Source organism: Ictalurus punctatus, chromosome 15 (genome assembly GCF_001660625.3).
Source record: "Ictalurus punctatus breed USDA103 chromosome 15, Coco_2.0, whole genome shotgun sequence".
In the NCBI taxonomy this organism is placed as follows: domain Eukaryota; kingdom Metazoa; phylum Chordata; class Actinopteri; order Siluriformes; family Ictaluridae; genus Ictalurus; species Ictalurus punctatus.
Window position 1 is genome coordinate 17,762,468 of NC_030430.2, and position 23,683 is coordinate 17,786,150.

General features: G+C 41.4%; 1 protein-coding gene across 4 annotated transcripts in view; it reads left to right on the forward strand.

Annotated features, from left to right (window-relative positions):
• The window catches only part of agrn (agrin), a 271,614-nt gene that overhangs the window by 78,553 nt on the left and 169,378 nt on the right, over window positions 1–23,683 (forward strand). The window lies entirely within an intron of this gene.

Here is a 23,683-nt window from a genome sequence, read left to right on the forward strand (position 1 = left end):
AGGAGCTAAGTTTAAGCCATACTGTCATTGACTGCTATTCACCTTTTCTCTGGTAGATATAATCCTCATCCCACTCCTGCCTCGACTGGCTCTGACACTACCGTTCTGCGTCTTCGTTAGTGCTGCATAGCCAGCGTCCTATTCCTTATTTGGCTAAGTAATGAAATAACTGCTTAGGCACTCGTTCAAGTCCAAAGCAATTTCAACAACCTTGTGTCTGTCTTTCTACACCATGTTTGGTGTCTTTGACTGCTGTTTGCTCTAGGTTGCAGTGGCTTGCATAACTGGAACAGAGCCATGGCTCATCTCTTTCCATCCCCAAACTTTGCCCTGTGTTTCCATAGCTCCACATGGGGTAAAGGGGGACGTCATGGTAGTGTCAGCACTCAGAAAGCAATGCATAAAATCATGCTGATACAGGTCAAGACCTTCAGCTAATGTGCACATCAAACATCAAATGTGATCTCGGTGACCTTGACTGTGGAATGCTTGTGGATGCCAGGCAGGATGGTCGGCGCATTTCCGAAACTGCTGATCTCCAAGGATTTTCACACAAAAATCTCTAGAGTTTATACAGAATGGTGTGAAAAACAAACAAACAAAAAACGTCCAGTAAGCGGCAGATCTGTGGGTGGAAATGCCTTGTTGATGTGAGAGGTCAGAGGAGAATGGCCAAACTGGTTGAACGTGACAGCAAGACTACAGTAGCTAAAATAAACACTCTTTACAACCATGACGTGTAGAAAAGCGTCTCGGAATGCACTATAGGTCAAGCTTTGAGGCAGATGGGCTACAACAGTAGAATGCATTAGTTTCCTCTCCTGTCATCCAAAAACAGGAATCTGGAAGCTACAGTACATTAAGCACAAGCTCAATGAAACCATACAGCTGAAGATTTGAAAAAGCCAGGCGATGTTTTAATGTTTTAAAAACCTCCGGGAAAGTGTATGTAAATGGAAGTCGTTATAATGCGACCGTTTTATAGTTGCATATTTGAAATATTAATTGGCAAAATTCAACAACTGCCCCGGGTAAACTCCGTTTCAGTACAGAGAAACATGTCTGTTGTCGTTGCTCATATGCTTCCGATGCAGCAGATAAGAGATTGCTTTGTTTACTCCTTTAAGTAAGATACAAAACCATACTGTTGAGTTCTGTTAGAGAGAGTGGGAAGGTGACAACCGAATTTCTGAGCATTGTCAATTGAAACTGACCTATATGTCTGCCAAAGAGTCTCTGGAATGAGATGAGCAGCACATTCCCGGACATCAGAATTCCACAGTGGCATAGTCAGGACTCCGGTGGGAGTCAGGATTCAGTGCAGGGCCTGCTGGAGCCTGCCTCCTTCGTTCTGCACACATACAGATAAGCTCTTACACACTGTATAAGCACCACAGATCTTTATATTCCAGTAAAGAACACCTGCTTACAAAGAGGATATTGTAATAAAATAGCCAAACTGAGCAGTGCGTTTATAGTAAATTATAGAGCTACGGGAAACCTAGGCTGTGAGCCTAAACTCACATTAACTTGTTTGTCTGCCTGCCAGCTAAGGAAGGAAGACGTCTGTAGGCTAAACATTCTGTCAAAGGGATGTGCTGTAGAGTTCCTCTCACCTGAGAGGACACACTGCCATCTAGTGGTCATCACAGGTTGTGCATGTTTGTGCATCACCGTTGGTGTGGCCGTTAATGATCGGTGAACGTTTTCTCTGCGTCTCAGACACTTGAAATGGGTTCAGTTCAGGTCACTGTTCCGCATACCTTGGACTCAACGTTAGACGTTATTACACAGGAGAGGTTTCTCTTGTGTGAACTTGCCACTGCCAAAACGCCAATGAAAGGAATGTTATTAAGTCCTGAATATACAGTAAACATGTACTAAAGAGGTGTATTGTATGATAAGATCAGAGGATGAATAGGGACTCTCTCTTTTCTAAACCATCAGTCAGTTTCTTTTGCAATTGATCTGAAATATACCAAAGGTAAAAATCTCATTTCATGATCCAGATCTCATCTGGACTCATTGTAGCTCGCACCTGCCTGAGGTTTCGGTTCCACTCGTCTGCCCAGTCTTGTCTGTCTCCTTGTGTTTTTTCACACTTGCCTATGACAACATGCTGAAGTGTGTCTGCGAGAATTCAGTGCCAGATGTTCCGTAAGCCAGATGCACTACCTAAAGAAAACAATGCCAAGTCTCATAATGTTTTGATCAACAATCCAACACCAGAGGCTGTACAGTGAGCTTCCTGTGAATATTTTTTACCTCAGAAAATGGTATAATTAGCATGCGCTAACTGTTAACACAACATCCAGCTGAGATGTTAAGACCACATTCGATTTATATGAGAGAATTTGGCAAGCACAGAAAACTTCTCATTATCCCAGTTCAACTGTCTCCATGTGCTGACATTTATTGTAAGATAAAAATGTGTGTTGTAGTTGTTATCTAACATTAGCTAGCTGTAGCGTGTACAGTAGCTGTATTAAACATTAGCACATCTCTTCCATTAGCACATCTTTAACACAACTGAAGCAGAGAGCTCAGTTTATTGATTGTCATTAATTGTACATTGAAATGTAAGCTAAAACAACTGCTTGATGATTTGACTACCTTGAAAGCATGGTATTTTTGTTTGACAGCTACAATGAAAGTCATGCTAGTTGCTGGAGATAAGGTTTGAGTGGAGAAATTGAGGCTGACAGAAAGAATCCTGAAATGATCACTCAGTGGTTGATGCGAACGTTTTTCCTAGTCAGCAGGTGGTAATTATAGTTACCACGACTTGATGTGAATGCAACCTAATTATTTTCCGTGTCTGTGTGTTCATTCATCATTGTGTCATTCATCTTCAGTAAGCACTTTATCCTGGTCAGAGTCACAGGGGATCCCGAGCCTATCCCGCGAACGCTGAGTGTGTGGTGGGAATACATCCTAGATGGGACATTGATCCATTTCAGGGGAACCATGCACATGCAGTACATTCATACACTCATTCACACCTAAGGCTAGCCAACCTACCACTCCACCAACATATTTTTGTCGTGGTAGGTGGAAACAAGGCTCTCCTAAACAGCTATAAATGTAGCCATTATCAGGAAGTATACTTTATGAGATGTGACTGTAGAAACTCCAGTTTGTGCATTATTATTAGTTTAAGAAAAAATATGCTGAGCTTTTCAGAACTGTTATGGTGTGTAGCAAGGCAGAACAGTCAATACTAGCCTGAAATGAATTGGGCTAGTTAAGAGGCATTTATTTTCCTTCATGATATTCATCAAGTTAATGATCCTTGTAATGAGACCAGCTCTCCGTATTTACCCAGTGCTGCTCCAGAGGCTTCCTGAGTGTCATTGGAAAGCCAATCCAGCAGGTGGGGTGCATGTATCAATGAGAGATTCTCCACAGCAGGACTTTTACAGATTTTTTTTTTTTTATTACTGCTATGAGTGCTTAACAACACAAACAAAGTCATTTTGAGGTCGAGTAAACTTTTCTAGAGCATGATCCGTAAACCTTGCCCACATACACACAAATAGACACGCACACACCTACATACTGTAAAACCTCCCACGTGAAAGAGAGACGCAATGCCAGTGAAGAGAAGGGAGGCAAAATCAACCGGCTTAATCCAGTGAGTGCGTTATTGATTCTGTATCTTGTTTAGTGTTCATGTGAAAGCCCACTGTGTACTGTGGTATTACGAGATAAGGCGCCTTGTGCCAGATGAGTGATACCCAGAAGTCTGGATTCTTCACAGGAGGTGAGCTGGGTCACACTAATATGATCTATTTTTTATTCAACCAGGACAGGACGATGCCAGTGCTAAGTGGGAGTCCCATCTGGTGGCTGGTGGGCAGACGCCCATGATTAATGGATTATAATGATGCACATATCATCCACATTTTCACCCTGTCTACTGTCCTACCTCTGTATTACTCAGCTTGGCTCTTTAGTGTCTGCCCCCCCTCCTCTCCCACCATTCTTGGCTCCTTTGTTGGGTTGTGTGTGGTACACTCTGGGGGAACCGGGTCAGCAGGGTAGAGGTCTCCATTAGCCAGAGATGATGGGCTTCAGGCTGCAGGCAGGCGTAAGGGGAATTGCGCTAACAGCCTCAGATACATACAGACGCCCACCCTTTCTTCATCCACCCTTCCCCCTTCTGACAATGAGCACACTCTTCAAACCACAAACCCACTGCCCCTTCCTGGTCCTGTAACAAAATCCTTGGTAACAGCAGAGCAAGGCAGATTAGGTCAGAACTTCATTAGCCCTTGGCATTGGCTCATTAGCCAAGAGCACTACTCAATACCTCCTCACTCCGGCACAAATGAATAGAAACACGTACCATTTTACCGCCAGCCTTTGTCATAATTGTGCAACTGAGTGAAAGACAGCACTTCAAGACCATTTAAAATCTGCAGTGAAAAACCGACACAAAATCACGCTGAGCTGCTACACCTATCAGGATCTTTTCCCATCATCTTCTTTACAAGCCCAATCACGGCACTGATGCTGATTAATTCAGATGTTGACATGTTTTGGGCTGTCATGCTGAGTTACTGAACGATGCCAAGAATACCCCCCTTTTGTCAGTGCAGAGAATAGATGGGGAACATACGGTAGATATGATTGTTCATGAGCACGGAATGGCTTTGCACTAATGGAATGATTCTCATAAATCTGATAGCAGAAGCACTAACATGACATTAGTAACATTAAACAGGTGCTAGATTTGTTTCTTGTAGAAGCACAGGACTGGATCCAAAACATGCCTTGTACAGGAATGACCGTTTATTTGGGTAATTGCTTCACACCATCATTGGTTAAAGCCAATGGGTTTCAGGTCTGTGTTTATTTTGAAATGATGGACTTGTTGGAATATGAATAGATTCTAAACAGATATGAGTAGGAGGTGCACTCCAGTTTTTGCCCAGGATGATTCACAGGACATCCATCCACCCATTTATTTTCTGTACTGCTTATCATACACAGGGTTGCTGGGAGCCTGAAGCCTATCCCAGGGGACTCAGGGCACGAGGCAGGAGACAGGGTGCCAACCCATCACAGAACACAACTGCACACACACTCACAGACCCATTCGCACACTACGGAGAATTTAGAGATGCCAATCAACCTATAGCGCATGTCTTTGGACCTGAGGAGGAAACTGGAGTATCCAGAGGAAACACTGCATAAACACCCAACGAGTCAAACCCCCTATCCTGGAGGTGCGACGCAAACATGCTAACCATGCTAACCACTTATCAACCGTGCCCCCTCACAGGACCTCAGGTTGAGCATATTGGTGTACATCAGGACTGGGATCCCAATGGACACAACAAAAAAGTCATTGAGCAGGAAGATTTTACTTTCATGCAGACACAGTTGATCAGTCAGATATAAGGCTGGAAACACAAACTAATACCACTTTCATTAACATGAACGTACAGTGTTCATTCATTCATCCTTAGTAACTGCCTAGTCAGGATCACACACTGTAAATTAGACTATTAGCTTGTTTGTACTTTGGGAAAATAAATTCAATAGAACGTTTTGCAGGCAGGCACAAACATAAAGAGTAACATTTAAAAACCAGTCCTGTGCAGATCTCACATTGAGAGCAATTAATATGAACTCGAGTGATGTAGCTGAGGTTGAGAAACTGTCCGAGCCAGAATTCACATGCCATGGCTAGTTCCCCTGGTGTTTTTCAGTGTTTCCGGGTGCGTAGTGGTAGAGTTAATATTTATTTCAAAATAAAGCTCTAAATAAATGTTTAGAAGCTCCATATAGATAGGATCATTGCCTTACACTCTTAGTGGAGACACAAACATGACAAATCACTTTTCTTTAGTTTTGCTGCATGCCATACTTGAAATCTGCAGGTTTCACACAATATTTCTTCGCCAGCACAATCTTGCTACAGTTTAAATGAAGACACAATCCATGCTACAGCAAATTAGATCAGTTGGTTAGGGATTTTTGTTTCTTTATTTCTGTGTACTTTATGAATTGTTCCTTGAGGCACATCGGTACTCATTTCAAAACTGATTATTGCTCACTAATTGAGATAAACACATTCCAGCTGAACCTGAACAAAAGATTTCCACTGTTAATTCCAATTTCCAAATCCTTAATAGAATAAAATATAACTAGACAATATTATCAGATGCTCTTGACAATTACGCACACTCTAGGCTAAAATGATTGCATGCTCAGCATGCACTGCTCGTTTGAGGAAAGCCTATTAAAGCACCATTACTTTATATTTCACATGTCTTGGAAAAGGCAAGAATGGACCCAGAGAAAAGAAGAGCCAAGGGGTTTGCGGTTTTGTCCATTAAGAAGCGGTACGTTTGGGCAGAGATGGCGTGCACAGTGTGGTGTGTGCATTTGGTGGAGGTGTGTGTCAGGGACTGATGGAGGTAATTGGTGCTCTTGGCTGCACTGTCACGTAGTTGTATATTTGGTGTACAGAAGTTTGAGGTGGGACTCGCACTGTATAGACTGTTTGAGGATCAGAGAGAGAGAGAGATTGCTGCTCATCAACACAACACATTAAACATTTAGCCTAACCTATAAAGGGTGGCTGCCCTCATTATTGCTGCCATCGCCAGCCTGTCTCATTTGCCTCGATTGCTGAAGAATCAGATTGCTGTAATGACAGAGATTTGTGCTCATTGCAAGACCTCACATCAGCGTTTTCTCTCTGCCTGTCTGTTCCCATTTTCATAACTCTGTTATGTGATAGAAGCTTGTAAGGCTTCTATTTATCCGAAGCCTGCGGAGAGCGTGGTTGTTAGTGCAGAAACTACAGAATCTCAGATGCCTAACAAAGCAGGAGTCATGCTCGAATGATTGATCATCTGTCACTGTGTTGGATAGGCTTATAAATATTGTCTTAGACAAGATTTGTTTACATGTAGCAGTATTTATATAGACATACTGCACTGCATTTGCGTTGTGTATATTTTAACATGTTTATATCAGCACACTAACATTAAAATTCATGAAACGATAAAAAATGAGACAGTGTAGGCTTACACTGACTACATTTACACATTATTGTAGCCCATTTGTCTTATTCATAGCTAATTGTAATGAGTAGCCCTACCACCCTGAAGGTCACATTGATCATACTTAAGCAGTATTATACCACATTGGTGTGGAACGCTTGATTCTGATTGGTCAGAAGGTGTTGATTAATTTTCTGTAACAGAATCACTGAGAGTAGTGCCAGCTAAAAGAAAGTCACACATTTATACAGTATTAATGCACTCCTTCGAATATGTCATAGTTTCTAGAGTAACAGCTCAAATTGTTGAGTTTTTCTGTGAAGAGATATGTATTTAGCTATTTTGGAAGGAGTCAGTTATAATTTTTGCCTAGTTTACACCTTTAGCTGCGTTCACACCATATCGTAATTACGTAAATTCCGACTTGTAAAAATCATTTACTTCCTCGTAGAACTTGTACAAGCCCTAGCTAAGCTACCACTGTTGGGCCCTTGAGCAAGGCCCTTAACCCTCAATTGCTCAGCTGTATAAATGAGATAAATGTCAGTCACTCTGGATAAGGGCGTCTGCCAAGTGCCATAAATGTAAATGTAAAATGCAACATAAAATATATGTACCTAGCACGGAGCTGGATAACCATCTAATGTCTAATGTTGCATAATCCCAAGTCCGAGGACATGAACAGGTCCGAGTAAAATGTCCTGGTTGTCATCAAGTAATTATGTTGCCTTTTATAAACACAGGCTAAATTTGTAATTGTCTTGACTTGGCAAGCATAACATGGAAGGTAGGAAAAATACAAGACCTTGGAATAAGGTTCTACCTGCCTTTGAGTAGGAAATTAGTTTGATGCTGTGAATATGATACTTACATGCCACTGAATAAATGAGGTTTTGCACCAAAAATAAAAGTATAAAAGATGTAATGTTAAGGCTCCGATGTTTATGGCTCAATATTTTAAAAGTGCAGATTTAGCCAGCTCGAGCCTTACAGTTTTTCTGAGGTCTTCCTATAGTAATTCAACCTATTAACAAACAACTTTATAACAAATACCTGAAATAATTACATTCCCACTTTGCGCCTACTTTGCTCCAGACAGCTGCAATTGGCCATTTGTCACGTCTTATATAAGTGTCAGCATTGCTCTTCAGCCTGTTAAAGAAACGCCTCACTCTAAGCCGATGTGATTTGTGTTAGCTGAGTAGAGCCTAATTGCACAACCCCATTACGTCTTTGATCAGTACAAACATGTCACGCAGGCCAGAATATGAATATTTACACTTAGTCGCAGGGCAATAACTGTAATTGTGCACAATAACCACCAGCTGGATGGAGTGTGAACCATAAAAAGAGTTAACTACGCCCATAATATGTAATAATAACATATTTTCCACCATAATTCCTCAGAATGGAACTGAGGTTTTAATTGACACACTGACACAGGCGTTTCAAAGTGTGAATAAAATGGAATGAACCGGCTGTGTTGGGTGAACCTTATTAACATCCTTAGTTGTGTGATTATGGATTTTACCTGTCAAAATGATGGAAAAGATATTGAATTAATCAACAGTGCTTTCAAAATTCCTTATACCACAGTGCTGTTGATTGCTTAAATCTGATTGGTCAGAAGGTGTCGATTAGTTTTCTATAACTACACCACTCAGACACTTCCAGCTGTGAGGTTTATATTTAATGCGTTTGTTCTAATACCTTATTGTTGCTATAGTATCAACTTACACAGGAACAGGATGTGCTGAAGCTTTCTGCAAGGAGATTTTTTGGAAGGAGTCTCCAGTGTCAGTGCTTTGCAGTCAGAGGTAAAGCTGTAAGTCTTTACCTGCCTCCATCTCGGAGGGGTTTGTGTTAATTTGTGTTGTTTTGTTTGTTGGTTTGTTTGTTTTTAAATAAGAGAAGTAAGAGAAAAGTAGAGGCTGGTGAGGGAATGGCTATAGCTGTTATAAATGGATAAAACATATGAAATGTTGTTCTTTAATTAATAAAAATACAATAATGGTTGGCAAGTTCATATGGTGTAAGAGGAATAAAACTCCTTGGGATGTGCTATTATAACAGAATAATAAACACCAAGGGTGGCAATGTCCAGATGCGAATCACAACACCTTGTTGTTGATCAATTTTCCTATAAGTTCCAAACACCATTATGTTTTATTCCTTACTTAATTGACCAAAAAATGTGGTCGTTGTAATTTCTAGGTCTGTGTGGAGTGTGCGTGTTTATTCCTTCAAAAACCGAGAAGAAACCATTATTCATTTCCACCTTATTCATCCATAAGGCCTGCAATCACTCTTTCAAATGGCTTCAATTTGAGGAAATCCAAGCATTCTTACTGCCATATTGATCATACTTGAAGGCTTGATCTGACAATGTGCCCTGCCTTGTCTATAGCCTCTGGTCAGATATTAAGCTCTGATCACTCATCATCTCATGGCATTCCATGCCCTCTTCCTTTTGAAATATATTTCTATCCTTCAGGATTTTACCTCACAGTACTCAAGCACCTTCTTGCCATAGTTCATTATTTAGCCATTTCTATTGTCATCTTCGAGTATTGTCAGTGAAAGTGCAGTTAAAATCCAAATTAATAGACTCTTTGACCACTGGAACAAAAATACCCGTATGACCATGAAAAAAAGCAGGAAATGGCAAACGAAAGATAGAGGATAAGTGAAACAAAAGGCCTCAACAGGCAGGCCAAAAGCAAGCGAGGTCGAACCTCGCTTCCACAGTCCATCACCTCCATTATGTATGAATGGCCCGATGAAAATTGATTTCCTACTGAATTATTCCAAGCCCTCAGCTTCTTACGAGACAATAACCCCTGCCAAAGTGCCAAGTTCCTCAGTGGGATGAGTTCATTTGTCCATTTTGATATTTTCTTTCATTCCAGCTCTATTTTTCTCGCTTTCCAGTGTCCACTGCTGTGACTCACTTGAACTAACAATTAGAGGTTTGATCGATAGAAGTGAAAACGATATGTGATGGATGTGGGAGGGGTGGAACGATGAAATACGATGGACGGAGCAGGTCTTTTATTGTCAGAGGAAGGGAGGAGGAAATAAACGTGCTTGCTGAGTGAGTGGAGGCAAGTTGTGTTGGGCAGATTTTATTTAAGCAGGATTTTATTTGCAGAAGCATGGTGAAGAAAAAGAGCTAGAGAGAGAGAGACAGGTCAGAGCTGGCGCTCCATTTAGCTCATTTCGATTGGCTCAGTTCAGGATGGAATTCATGTCCTCGTCGCTGTCAGTCTCTGCCAACACCTGGCAGTTCAACGCCTTCTACCAATGGACAAACACTGTCCCAGTGGGGCCTGCTCACGCCATGTTTTTGCTCTGTCTGGATCACACCCTAGCTCCGTCTCGATCTCTCTCTCACCCTCTAGCGTGGTGAGCATAGTGGATGATTGATTTTGGCTCGTCCAGACCCGCCTCGAGATGTATCCTCAATGGGGTCCACAGTCTGTGGTCAGCTTGTACAATTGGAGAAGGACTGCTCCCCATGGGTTTTCTCATGATATACACAGACACACAAAGAGTCTCCAGCAGTGGACAAAGCAGCTGTGGCTGATGACTACACACCTCAGTTTTTCCTCTGGTACACCCTGATACTCTATTTTGCACAGAATTTTCAGCCATGATCCTCTCTACTTTGGGCTTTGGACTTTTCCCTCTTTCACCATTATTCTCTCCTTATTCCATCCTCTGCATCTCCTACTTATACTTTTACTTTTCCATTCTCTGTTCTTCTTTCTCGATAATTTAACACAGTACTATTACTTCTCTTATTTCCTTTCCTGGACTCCTCAATAGATAGCCATATGCTGTTCCTGTTCCTCCATCTGTCCCCTTGTGGACCTCCAGATCACCAGATATACATACAGACGACCTGCACTCCTCTTTCCTCCATCTACGTGGGTGGCTGTGGCTCAGGTGCTAGAGTAGGTTGTCCACTAATCATAGGGTTGGTGGTTCGATTCGCGGCCCACATGGCTCCACATGCCGAATTGTCCTTGGGCAAGACCCCCAAATGAACCCCAAGTTGCTCCCGATGGCAAGTTAGCGCCTTGTATGGCAGCTCTGCAACCATTGGTGTGTGAGTGTGTGTGTGTGAATGGGTGAATGAGACACAGTGTAAAGCACTTTGGATACAAATGTTATAAGTGCAGACCATCTACAAACCTCTCTGTTTCTCTCGTCGTTCTGTCAGTGAATTCATATCGCAAACGGAAAACAAGTCACATCCGTGTGCCGACACAGTCACTGAAGCACATCATGGCAATTCAGTTGCATGTCTAAACCCATGAAATTTAGCAGGTGAAATCTGAAATCCAATCTGATTTCGCCCAGCTGTCTAAATTGTGTTCTCTTCAGCCGCCTCCACTCGCTTTCCCTCTTTGCTTTCTTTCTCTACCCATCTGATTTGGGATTCAAGAGCGTAATCCCAAATCACATCCATTTGTTTTCTTCTCCCCAGCGTTAATCAGCGTTAATCACCTCATCATTTGCTCAAATGGCCTGGTTAGTACAAAATGTAATTCAGACTGGAGTTGAAAAGCTCCCTTTTAAAAAGACGGATGCATTTTATTAGGGTTTTGTTGTTGTTGTTGTACTCGTTGATACCAGTACTTATACTAATACTGAAATGATTAACTTACTTAATATTAAAGAAGATGGAACATGGAACATGTTATTTAGCTCTGTTCATGTTGATTGCTACTGTTTGTTTTGTCGGTTTGTTAAGATGTTATGGTGTTTAAATGCAACACCTGAGCATGCAGAGCAGTATCAGTAAGCGTGGTCGTTGCATGTCGTTAGTGCTCGCAGAACTGAAGTGCTCTTGTGTTAAAGACACTGTTTAGACTCCTTAAAATGTTTTATCAGCTTACTTGTAATGTAGGAAGATGCTGTAGTAGGTCGTCTTGATATTTTTGCAGAGCAGTTTGCTTTGCTGTGATTATTAATCATGAAACAATTCCAGATCGCTCTCATTTCTTGTATTACAAGTTCAATTAAATGAGCATAGTATTGGACCTATACCTAATACCAATATGAGTATTACTGCATTGGTATCTTTTATGCGTTACTTGAAGGAAAAGATCTAATATGTACAGACATTTTGAATATAAAATTTCCCTGCTTGTCTAGATGCAGTAAATGGTAAGACTGTATTTTGGACTAACACATTGGGGTTAAAGAGGGGAACATAGCTGTAATTGAAAAAACTGAGGCATTTGAACTCACTCTAATTTATAGATGAACATAATGATCTCATCCTTCACTTGGCTGTGTAATAAGCCTAATGAGCTCATTCAGCGCTGGCCGATCAATGCCAATCCATTCTCTTACCTTTTGTTGGGCAGTGAATTACATTTGTGCATTTTTCCTACAGTAATAAAATCATATAGTGTGTTTAGATGTGGGGCTCTGTAGAGGATCATGTTACTGAAGCTCTCTAGAGAACCATAACATATCGGAGTAGCTTGTTGCTTGTCAAGGACAGTCACATGACTATGGTAGGCTCCATGTGAGTACCAGGAGAGATGTGAGGCCTGGGTCAGATGACCAAACTTGAGGTTGTCAGGAGGAAAATTGCGACAGGAAAAAGGAGGAGAGGAACAAATTGGCAGAGAGAGAATGTGACTGTAAATTGCGAATGTCTGAAGAGTTTGGCCTGGAGAAATAAAATGAATAAATAAAAATAAAAACAAGATGATACAGTTGTGGCTCTGGGGTTGATGTTGTGATCCATGGAGCTGCTCTTGGCCCTTTGAGTAAAGCATTTAACCCTCTGTGATTGCATTGAATGTATTTATCTCTGCCGAACGAATAAATGTAAATGTGTCAAGATGGTGTCGCAGATTGATGGAAAAAAATAAAAAAGTACTGTGTATTTTTAGGTGAAAAGATGTCTTCAGGTATTGAGGCGACCATACAGGAGTCACTCTACTGACCTAAACCTCACGGGTTATTCTAAAGAAGCAAAACTCCAATTCCATTGCAGTTAAATAGCTGCTTTATCTCTCTGTATACCATCCATGTGTGCACAGAACTGTGAAAGAGCTGCAAATGTGAAAGCAGCCCAGATTGAGCTGCTGCCATAGCGCCTGCACCGACCCAATCTGATTTCTGATCAGAGCTGTGAAACGAACACAGACATATGGAGGGAAAAACAAATTGAAGGCACGGAGTCAGTAGTGTTGTTCGGAGAAGGAAGCAGCACTGTCCTCACTTCCAGCTTGATATATGCAGGATGAGATGGAGGCAGCTGGGAAGTGTCAACTTCGAACAGGCCTGGGATTGTGGAGTCCATGCACGTCTGCTGCTGCTGCTGCGTGATGCAGAACTGGTGCTAGAGGTTGTTGAGGTTAACATTTTAACATCAGTCCACCAAAGGCTGCAGTCTGTACAGTCTGTAAGTTACACATGGGAGCCAGTGTCAGTAGGATATATTAAGACAGTTTATTTGGGCTTTTACAACCAATATGGCCAGAATCCACAGTAGGGTTGTATCGTTGGTAGAAATGGGCCAGCATTTATAAAGTAAAATGTTGTTCTTAAGCAGCAAAAGTTTTCAGGAATCTTGAAATGTACTCATGTTCAACAACATCCATTTTCTGTACCACCTATCTTGCACAGCTTGTGGTGGGGCCAGCCCATCCAGGGTGTTCCCGCCTTGTGCCCCGACTTCCCTGGGATAGGCTCCAACCTCTCCATGAATAAATCATTGGCACCCCTACAATTGATGTTCTGTGAAGCTTCTTCCTATAGGGTCTAGGTTCAAGCTATGTTATATTCTCAGGTTTCAAAAACTGACATAATCAGTACCAAACACTGATTCTTGACCCACCACCATTTCTGTGTTAGTTTGGATGTATATTTGGGGTCGTGATTTTCTTTAAAGCTTCCTGGTAGAGGCAGCCTAGTTTTCGCTTAAAATATCTTGCCATAAGGATTAATAATACCACCAATCTTCACAAACAAAACCCATATACCACTAGTCCCAAAACCACCTTCAAGAATAATGATATGCTCCTGAGTGACGCTGCAGAAAAGCATTCACCCTATTGTCAGGATGCCACAACCAAGGGAGCAAAATTGGCAGTGCTGTCTTGGTGGGAGCGATGGCATACCATCACTCACAGCAACACTAACCAGTCATGGATGTCTGTTAGCTCATTTCTGTGGAAAGGGTAGGGTAGTGCTTTTCGATGAATGGGTTATGCTGCATGAACAGCAGTTTCAAATGAGATGGTTGTTTGGCTTCATGTACTGGAGGAAACATGTTAGCCTACACCCTCTCTGATTGGTAGCTGTTGTAAGATAGAGGAGAGCTAACTGGGGGTGGGAATTGGCAGGTGACCAAATCAGGAAGAAAAATGAGGGAAAATATTTTTTTGATGGTGCTCATGACCAAAAAGTTGGTTTCATCTGAGTATGATAAAGAGTTCTGGTTTTTGACGGAGTTACTCTCTGGAAGGGATGTTTCTGTGCAACCCATCAACCCAAACATCTTGTTTTTATGGAGGTGGTTTCCTTTTTGTCTTTCTCACCATCCTCCTCAGTCACTGTTATCACCCTGGTTTTGCTTAATGGTATATTCATGTCCATTACCTGACCTGTGCCGATCAAGAAATATCACTTCTGTGGTATTCATGGTGATTAATTCCAAATGGGAGTTTACACATCCCTATTGGATTGAAAGTGCCAATAAGTCTGGATTGCCAATAATTCTAATGCTGTACATTTCACATTGTTTTAATTATTGTTGTAATTGTAATTGTTGTAAAAAAGAGACAAAGTTGTGGAACTACTGGGAATAATGTATCACATAAATAATATGCATGACCTTGATGTCCTTAATCCTGTTTGTGTCTGTCTCACCACAGCTATCTGAGAGTCCTTGCCCAAACTGAGCATGTCGTTATTTTTGTTCTGTCTCTTCATTTGCTTCATTTATCAATGTCAGAGTGAATTATACATGAGCTTGCTGTCACGTTTATCCAGGGCAGTTAATACTACAGAGCCTTTTTCTTCCTCTTCCACTCCAAACACCCCCCCCCCCCCCCCCTTTTTGTGTCAGGCAATTTGATCTTAGTGCGTTTTTGGACTTTTCTCAGAAATGGTTTAATAACTGCTCTCTTGAATGCCAAGAGAGAAAGATGAAGAATGGTTTGCAACTGAATAAAAACTATTGCCCATCATCGCACCAGGCAGCCTCACTTACGATGCAGATGTTTTCCCCCATTAGTGACTGCGAATAGTTTGTTGAAAATAGGTGTTGTTGTCTTTTAGTTGTCAGACTCCAGCGTAATAGTATAACTGGAATGCCTGTGCAGTTTTCTCTTCAAATGTAGTAAAATGACAGACATAGATTGCTGTTAGTCATTTGCTGCGGGGCTGAAAAGCAACGTCGCTTGGCCTTAGGTTGCTGAATTGGATTCATCACTCTCTATCTAAAGCAATGGGGTAGCCAACTTTGGTAGTGAAAAAGAGAAAGCTCTTTTATATTGCATCTGGGTCTTGTGGGATTTGAAGACCCGGTTAGCGGTAACAGATGACTGAATAGGGGAGCCAGACTGCTCAGGCTGATAAGGTCTTTCTCTGTAAGAAGCATGCCGCAAGACCAGAAATATCACAGGTTCATTTCAAGCAGCCCTCAAAAAGTATACTGGCATCACCTCATCCTGTGAGTGCTTTCATTTCACTGTGCAGAAGGGTATCCTCAAAAAAAAAAAAACTTGCAGAAACCTCACAGTATCAACAATACACTTTTCTTCTGAGGTTGTATTTCTTTTCCTAGGCATATTTAAGCTCTTGAGAGGGATTTTTTGGAATTGAGAAAGGAGAGAGAGTAGGCATTCTGTTTCGAAATGAGAGGAATCTGTTGCCATCTTCCTGGGTTGCTGGCTCTGGTTCTTCTCTAGGCACTAGTCTCTTGTTTGAGCGGATGGAACAAGGTTGTTTCCATGCATCTGTGGAACACCTGTGACAACACGAGCCGTCACACTCCGGCTGTGCCTGCACCAGCTCATGTGTTGTTTTTTTTCTTTCTTCCTCCAGTAATTGTTGTGAAACCAATGGCCTTTACCATTTCCCAGTCTTCATCCTCAATTTACCCAAGACCCTTTTTCCTGATTACAGCTATACAGCTGCACGAAACTTTGCCTAAATTTGACGAGCATCTTTGAAACACGTCTGATTGATGCAAAAGACTTGAAAAGACTTCTTTATGCAAGGCAGTGCGTAAGGCTCTTCATTTGAAATCTAAAAAAGTTTGAAGTTTTATTCAATGAAAAGCCTGGTGAAAAGATGACGATGTGCGCCAATTAGGACTGCCTTTTGCCCTCTATCCTAAAGGATCTGCCAGGACAGAGAATGAGTTATGCAAGCGAATGGCAGAGAGAGAAAATGAAAGCTTGAGAGAGCAAGAGAAAGAGTTCATTACTGTAAATGCAAATGAAATGTTCCCTGCGTATAATAGCTTGTCACTGTCAGCTTTGATAAAAGAAGAGGCTTAGTTGCAAGTGTGGGTTCTCACATTTTGCCACGCGTGCGCGTGTGTGTGTGTGTGTGTTTGAGCGTGAGAGAGAGAGGACTGTGAACTGCAAAATAATAATAATAAAAAAAAGTCTTGTTGGGTTGAAGTACCACTCCCAATAATCGCTATGCTGTTTCATCTCTTGATATTTTTTTTTCTTTTTTCGGTTTAAGCTGTAGGTGGAATAGTTTCCATTTGGCCTTTTAGAATGTTTGCTGCTGTAAAATGGGTTCCTGTTTTCTGACCCAGGTAACCTATTAACCTCTCTTTCATTTTTGCTGAGGTTAATTGCTTGAAGTGAATTTGTGTAATGCTATTGATACTAGTGGCAGAAAATAAAACATCGATTTCTCTAGCTTAGATCTGTGGATAAATGCACTGCAGTGAGAGAGCAGCAGTCTTCTGTGAGAAAGGGGTGGACAAACCAGGATCCCGGATGCCCGGGACAGTTTTTATGTCATCTTATATTCGTAGTTGCATGTTTGGAAATAGGTTCAAAACAATAGTTTTCATTTGGTATGTAGCTATGGCCATCTTAATGCGCTGTACAGTCGATGATGCACCTAGAACTATGTGTACACCCCTGACTCTTGCCACCACACACACACACACACACACACACACACACATATATATATATATATATATATATATATATATATATATATATATATATATATATATGACTGGGCAGATTAATTGACATGAACAGTTTCAGATCTTTTGGACACCAGGTAACTTTCGGCACAAAGTTGTCATATAACTCTCCTGCTAGCACAATAGGCACAGTACGTTAGGTTGCAGTTAAATATATTAAGAGAAATAAAGACATGGAGATATTTTACATGCAATTCCAGGGCGGAACATCACAGCTCAAAACCAACTTGCTGTCGACTTTTTTCGAGAATGTAAACATGATGGGATACATTAGAGACTATGTTAGAAAATGATGATGATGAAGATCACATGTATGTTTGTTTCCCATATTCTTTATTAATTTACTTAACTATCTAACTAATTTCACTATTGTTAATATTACATTAGCTACCACTTTCTAGCCTAGTCTTCAAAATATGGGCCTAGGCAAAACTGTTGACCATTTGTGACCATTTTCAGAGGAAATATTTCAGTGGCATTCCTAATAAATGTAGCTAATTGATGTTAACTATATACTGTACTGTATATGACCTATATATGTTAGCTAAGTTGAACATATATTGATAAATTTGATTCCATGTTAATGATCGCAGAACATCCTCCGTTTAACTTGACAGAAAGCGAGGGCACATGCGCAAGTCAAGACCATGTGACATTAGGGGAGGGGGTGGGGCTTCGAGGCCATGTCTGTTTATATCTGAGCGCTGAAATTCATATTGCTGAACTTTTATTATAAAAATAAACATGAAAATGTACTGTACGTTTTAAAAATTATATATATATATATATATATATATATATATATATATATATATATATATATATATATATAAACTATTATTAAATATTAAAGTAAATAAAAGATATACATCTAAACTGAACCAAAAAAGTAACACTCCAAATAACAAATAAATATAAAAAACACTTAAAATAGCACAACAAAATTTGTCAGTGATGGTTTTTATTTCTCCTCTAGAGGCCGCTCTTGTACAGTATAATAATGACAGCAGACCCTTCTCAGCTGCTTCTGCAATGGACGCAACCGGGAAAAACTATCAGTGTGGATTTTGGCCAATAACCGATAGTTCCAGAAATCGGTCAACCTCTAGTGAAATGTTTTGAAGAAATGCTGAGAAGGCTATGAGAAGTTGACTATGCAAGAATGAATACACAGAATAACACTTGACCCGCTTATGAAAACAAATTCAACACAACGCAGTACGACGTTTCTTCTCATGTGTTCTAGTCAGGTTACATCTCATGATCACCTCAGCTGGATTCTGATGCTTGTCCAGTTCTTTAGATGCAAGCATGTCACCTGAATTCACATCACCCCTGTCTGACATTGATGCCAGGTATAATGAAGCCAACTGTCAAGCATGGTGTGGATACACACTCACTCCACACTCGGACTGCAGCGGTGAACTGAAATTGCAGCCCAAACCCCTCCGCCCTCTCTACAAGGGCTATTAAAGAAAGCAGTGCTTAATAGAATCAAAATAAAGAATGAACAAACAGCAGGGGCGCTGGTGTGTGAAGAGTGTTAAATGCAGCAATCATTACAGTTGTTATGGAGAGAGGGATGGAGTAAGCGAGGGATAGTGTGAGGGAAAGCAGCATTCTAATGAATGAGAAGTTAGGGTTGCTGGATCGTTCTTTATTAATAACCAGTGCTTGGCACACTCTCACAGCCACACTCCGGCCCATGGCCAGTGGCAGCCATGCCACTCTACACCGTGAACAGGTGGCTCCTGGGCACAGGGATAATGAACCACTCCATCTAGGACAGAGGATCCAGCTGTGGATCTTTCTCCTCTCCACCCCCTCTGTTTGGAGGCAGGTGCACACCTGCAGGGCATTCTGGGGAAAGTAGAGGATGCAGAATGCAGTTTTGATTCTATCAGTTTAGATCTACAGGGAGGTCCATCTGTCTCAAAGTGACTATCCTCTATCAAAATCGATATGGAGGTTGTCCTAAATGCGAACCAGGTTATGGGTGATGACTGAATGGTGGCTCATTGGTGACACATCAGGGCACATTTCCAAGATCACACACAAGAGGTGAAGCAGCCTTTGATCAGACAGATATTGGAGCCAGAACATAGGATTCAAGGGTAATCTGCTCTGACAAGCGTGAAAGTGGATAAGGAACAGGTTCAAATTCTTACCTACAGACCTTTTTGGATATATTAACAGAATGATCCCAGAAAGTTGCATCTCGCTCGGTGACTTTGATAAACAGGACCGAATCCAATAGAACCAGCATGAGATCTGGATGATACTTTAAGCCAGCAATGCAGCTTACGTACATATTTATAGAAGTGGATTTCAGCTTGGATTACACACAAGCCATTAAAATGAAAGTTGTGAAAGAAAAAGTCTATTTCAGTATTAGGAGAAATGAAATGCATCGAAACCCTGGCCACACCTGAACACATTGAAGTGAATTATGATTCTTTAGACATATTCATGGCAGCTGTATCTGTCTTCCTGTTTATCACAATCGGAAGAAGCATATAGAAATAAGAGTTCCAACATCCATTTTCCATACCGCTTATCCCAGGGAACTCGAGGCACAAGGTGGGGGACATCCTGGACGGGTGCCGACCCATCGCAGGGCACAATCACGCACACCTTCACCCATTATGGACAATTTGGAAATGCCAATCAGGCTACAGTGCATGCTTTTGGACTAGGGGAGGAAACCAGAGTACCTGGAGGAAAACTCAGAAGCACAGGGAGAACATGCAAGCTCCATGCCCATAGGGCGGAGGTGGGATTTGAACCCAAACCCCGGAGGTGTGAGGCAAGCGTGCTAACCACTCAGGCCATGCAGTTTTTAGGAAATAATCCATACTGGAGTGGTGTGACACAACCCGGCGTGAAGCCATACAAAGTGGATTACTGTTGTATAACAGCACAACCCGAAGTGTGTTATTCCACTTATACCACAGAGATTTGCCAAAGATTACACTTATTCTTTCATGAATGAACAACACATCATGCTTTTTAACTGCTTATACTTACATTTAATGTTATGGAACGTCCACAAGACACATTAGTTCATGTTACTGCTTACATTATAGCCTCCAGCCTCTCCTTGTGTTCCCTCCCATGATGTTACATAGGGAAAGAAATATGCAGCGTGTCACGTGACTGAGGAACCAGAAAACGTAAACCTGACTTAATGTTAGGAAACGCTGACACTCCCTTCCATGGAATGTGTATGGAAGGAATGGACTCCTTCCATACACAAAATTTCACCATATCAACAATGACTACGTTTACATGGACAGCAGTAATCTAATTATTGACCTTAATCTGAGTAAGATAATAATGTGATTAAGGTGTTTACATGAGTCGCTTTTAGAATACTCCTGTCATGTACCCGTTTTACATGTTTTAGAACATAATTAGATTAACAGCCCGCGTCATTACGTCACCGTGCCACGCCGTCCGACGTCCCTCCAGAATTTCACGTATCAACATACAGTTCGTCTTCGTTATGGTACCGTATACAGTTTTGGGTGTTTTTATTTATTTTTTTTACGAACGCTTTAAGTGCAGTTAATTATTTGTCATGCTGTACGTGCTAATAGACGACTGCTTGAAGCGGTGGGTGTGTCCCAAATCGCATAGTTACCGTCTATATAGTAGCCGAGATACGTGTATTTTTCCCCACTACAGGCCTATAGTAGGAAAGTATGCGATTCGGGACATAGCCGAACTCTCTTGTTCGCCGTAAAACGTAAAACTGCCGTGTGTGATCGTGTCCTGTCGCAAAATGCGGTGAAAACTCCCACACGACGTTCATAATGTGATTAATGTGTTTACATGTCACTACTACACGTCCATAATACGACTAAAACAGGAGTACTCCACCTGTCTTAATTCGATTATTGCTTACTTCGATTATGACCTTAATTAGATTACGGTAAGTAAAAATTGCTGTTTACATGGTAGTTTCTTAATTAGAGTATGGTCTTAATCAGATTAAGAGTGCATTATTGTTGTCCATGTAAATGCAGCTAATTATACCTTTTCTTGTTAAACATCAACAAAAACGTCTTATTAATTAGCCTTAGATTACATGGTGCATCTTCTATTCAAGTCCTTGCGTATGATCTGGTACTATAGGAATGCTAGTGTATTAGAACTAGTGCATTGATACGAATCTGTGATTTATGTTGCAGCCAGAAGTACATGTTCGGAATCGAGAACTCAAATGCACCGTGGTGCGAGTTGAAATAACAGCACAATAAAACAATGACACAACATGTTTTTCACAACATGTAGTTCAGGGCTTCCACAGGATTAGGACAAGATGATCAATGATCACTTTCAGGGATCCATCATCACAATGTGATGAGTACAAAGATGGCCGCTTATATCTTTGTTCACACACACACACACACACACACACACACACAAATGAAATTGCAACAACAACTCTATGAATCTCTCTCTTGCGCTTGTTTCCCTGTTTATCCCTCTCTCCTAATTTCTTTCACTTTCTTTCTCTGTTCCTCCCTCATTCTCTCTCTCTCTCTCTCTCTCATGCCAGAGAAGAAGTTGAATATTTTTTGGATAGCCAATAACACTTCCTTGCTTGCCAGTTTTCTAAAAGTACTGTTGATGAGGCACACTGGCCAACTAAGTTGTCAGAAGTTGGTGTGAATGTGGAGGTAGAAAAAAAAAATCAGCAACACCCACACACAGATCTGAGGGGTGAGATATTATCATTAATTCCACCCCCCCCCCCCCCCCCCAAAAAAAAATAAATAAAATAAAATAAATAAATAAATAAATAAAAAATAATGATAATTGTCGATGCTTACAGACAACATCTGTGTTCTCACATTTAGTTATACTGATGTCATTCTTGATCTTGATTTAAAATAATCAGTTCTCTAGCAGAGAGGGAGGGAGAGAGAGAGAGAGAGAGAGAGAGAGAGAGAGAGAGAGATGGGAAGGAAAAATCCCCACTTTTCCTCCAGCCTCTTCTCACTTTTGTAGCTTTTCTCAGTCCTCTTGTGAGCTGCGTGACAAAGCAGTGAAGTAAGGAGTTTCCAGCTGGAGCAACGTCTGGCTGGAGGTACGCTGAGCTAATTCTTGTGAAGATTATGCCTCTCCCCTCCCTTCCTCTCCATCATCTCCTCCTTGCCTGTCTTTGTCTGTCAGATTCGTCAGCCTGAGCTGAGGCGAGTAGTTAGGAAATCTGCTTGTAATCAAAGTGGCCTAATTTATTTGACGATGGGCCGCGCGTGGAGAAGACGATCAGGCCAACTGCTGTGCGGTAGAGCTGCGCAGAAGTGAAACTTCCAACATGTTTTTTTTTTTTTTTTTGCCCCTAGCTCTTTGAATTCGAGAAGAGACCGCAGGGAATTTCTGAGTCGGGAGTCGGCTGGGAGAATTCACGATGCGTCATTATCGCACATGTCCGCTGGGCTTGGATAATATGATGAGGAGTCAAAAAGATGTGTCTACTACTAAGAAAGTCATTCATGAAGTTCAATCAAACGTCATTCCGTTCAAAAAAAAAACAAAACTTTAAGTTCTCTGATTTTATTTCTCATTACTAAATTATTTACTGGTGTGCACTGCACCATAAGTCACTATTAGGTGCTGACCCTATCCAGATGTTGAGTCTAATTTTACCATTTGAGAAATATATGAAGCAAATATTGTGCAGGAGGAAGACTCATATTTCACTTTCATGAAAGGAGTTCATAAATAGATTCAGTGTGGTGTTTCTGAATAATAAGTATGACCTGAAAAAGATTTTTCGGAAGATAACGGGACTCCCGCCTTATTGTGCATTTTCTGCGCGTTAATATTACAGTGTTCCGTGATCAAGATAGATTCGTATCCGTAGCACTTCTAAGAGCTGGTGTCTTCCACGAGAGTGTATTCGCTCTTCTTTTTTAATAACAGAAGTCCGGCCTTTCCTCTTCTCCTCCTTGAGTCCTGATCTGGAGGACGTGGACTGATATGTGTCGTCCCTCTGCTGTCGCCCCTGGAAACAGGGACATGTATCATACCAGGGACGCAGCGAGATGAGTGCGAAAACCGGAGAGGGGCGATCTTGAAGCTGTCTGTCATGCTAGAGCAGGAAACAGGCAGGCTCTTCACTAGCACTGTAATGGAAGTCGCCAGCTGAGAGCGTGCTGAGAGAGACGTTAACCTTCCGAGATAGCACGCACATTAAAGATGCATCATAGAGAGCTTTGAACTTAAATGAGAGGGCTGATTTGTTTTCCGGAGAGGAAGGCGCCCTCTTGTGGATGAGCATTTCAACATTTTTTTTTTTTTTTGGGGGGGGTTTCATTTCTCTAAATGTCACAATATGGCCATTTGTCTTCGCTGTGCACGTTGCTTAATTTGCGTGTCAGCTTGAACAGAGATGGATGGTGCAGGCGGGGTTTGTTTTTTTTTTGGGCTCCAGCTGGTG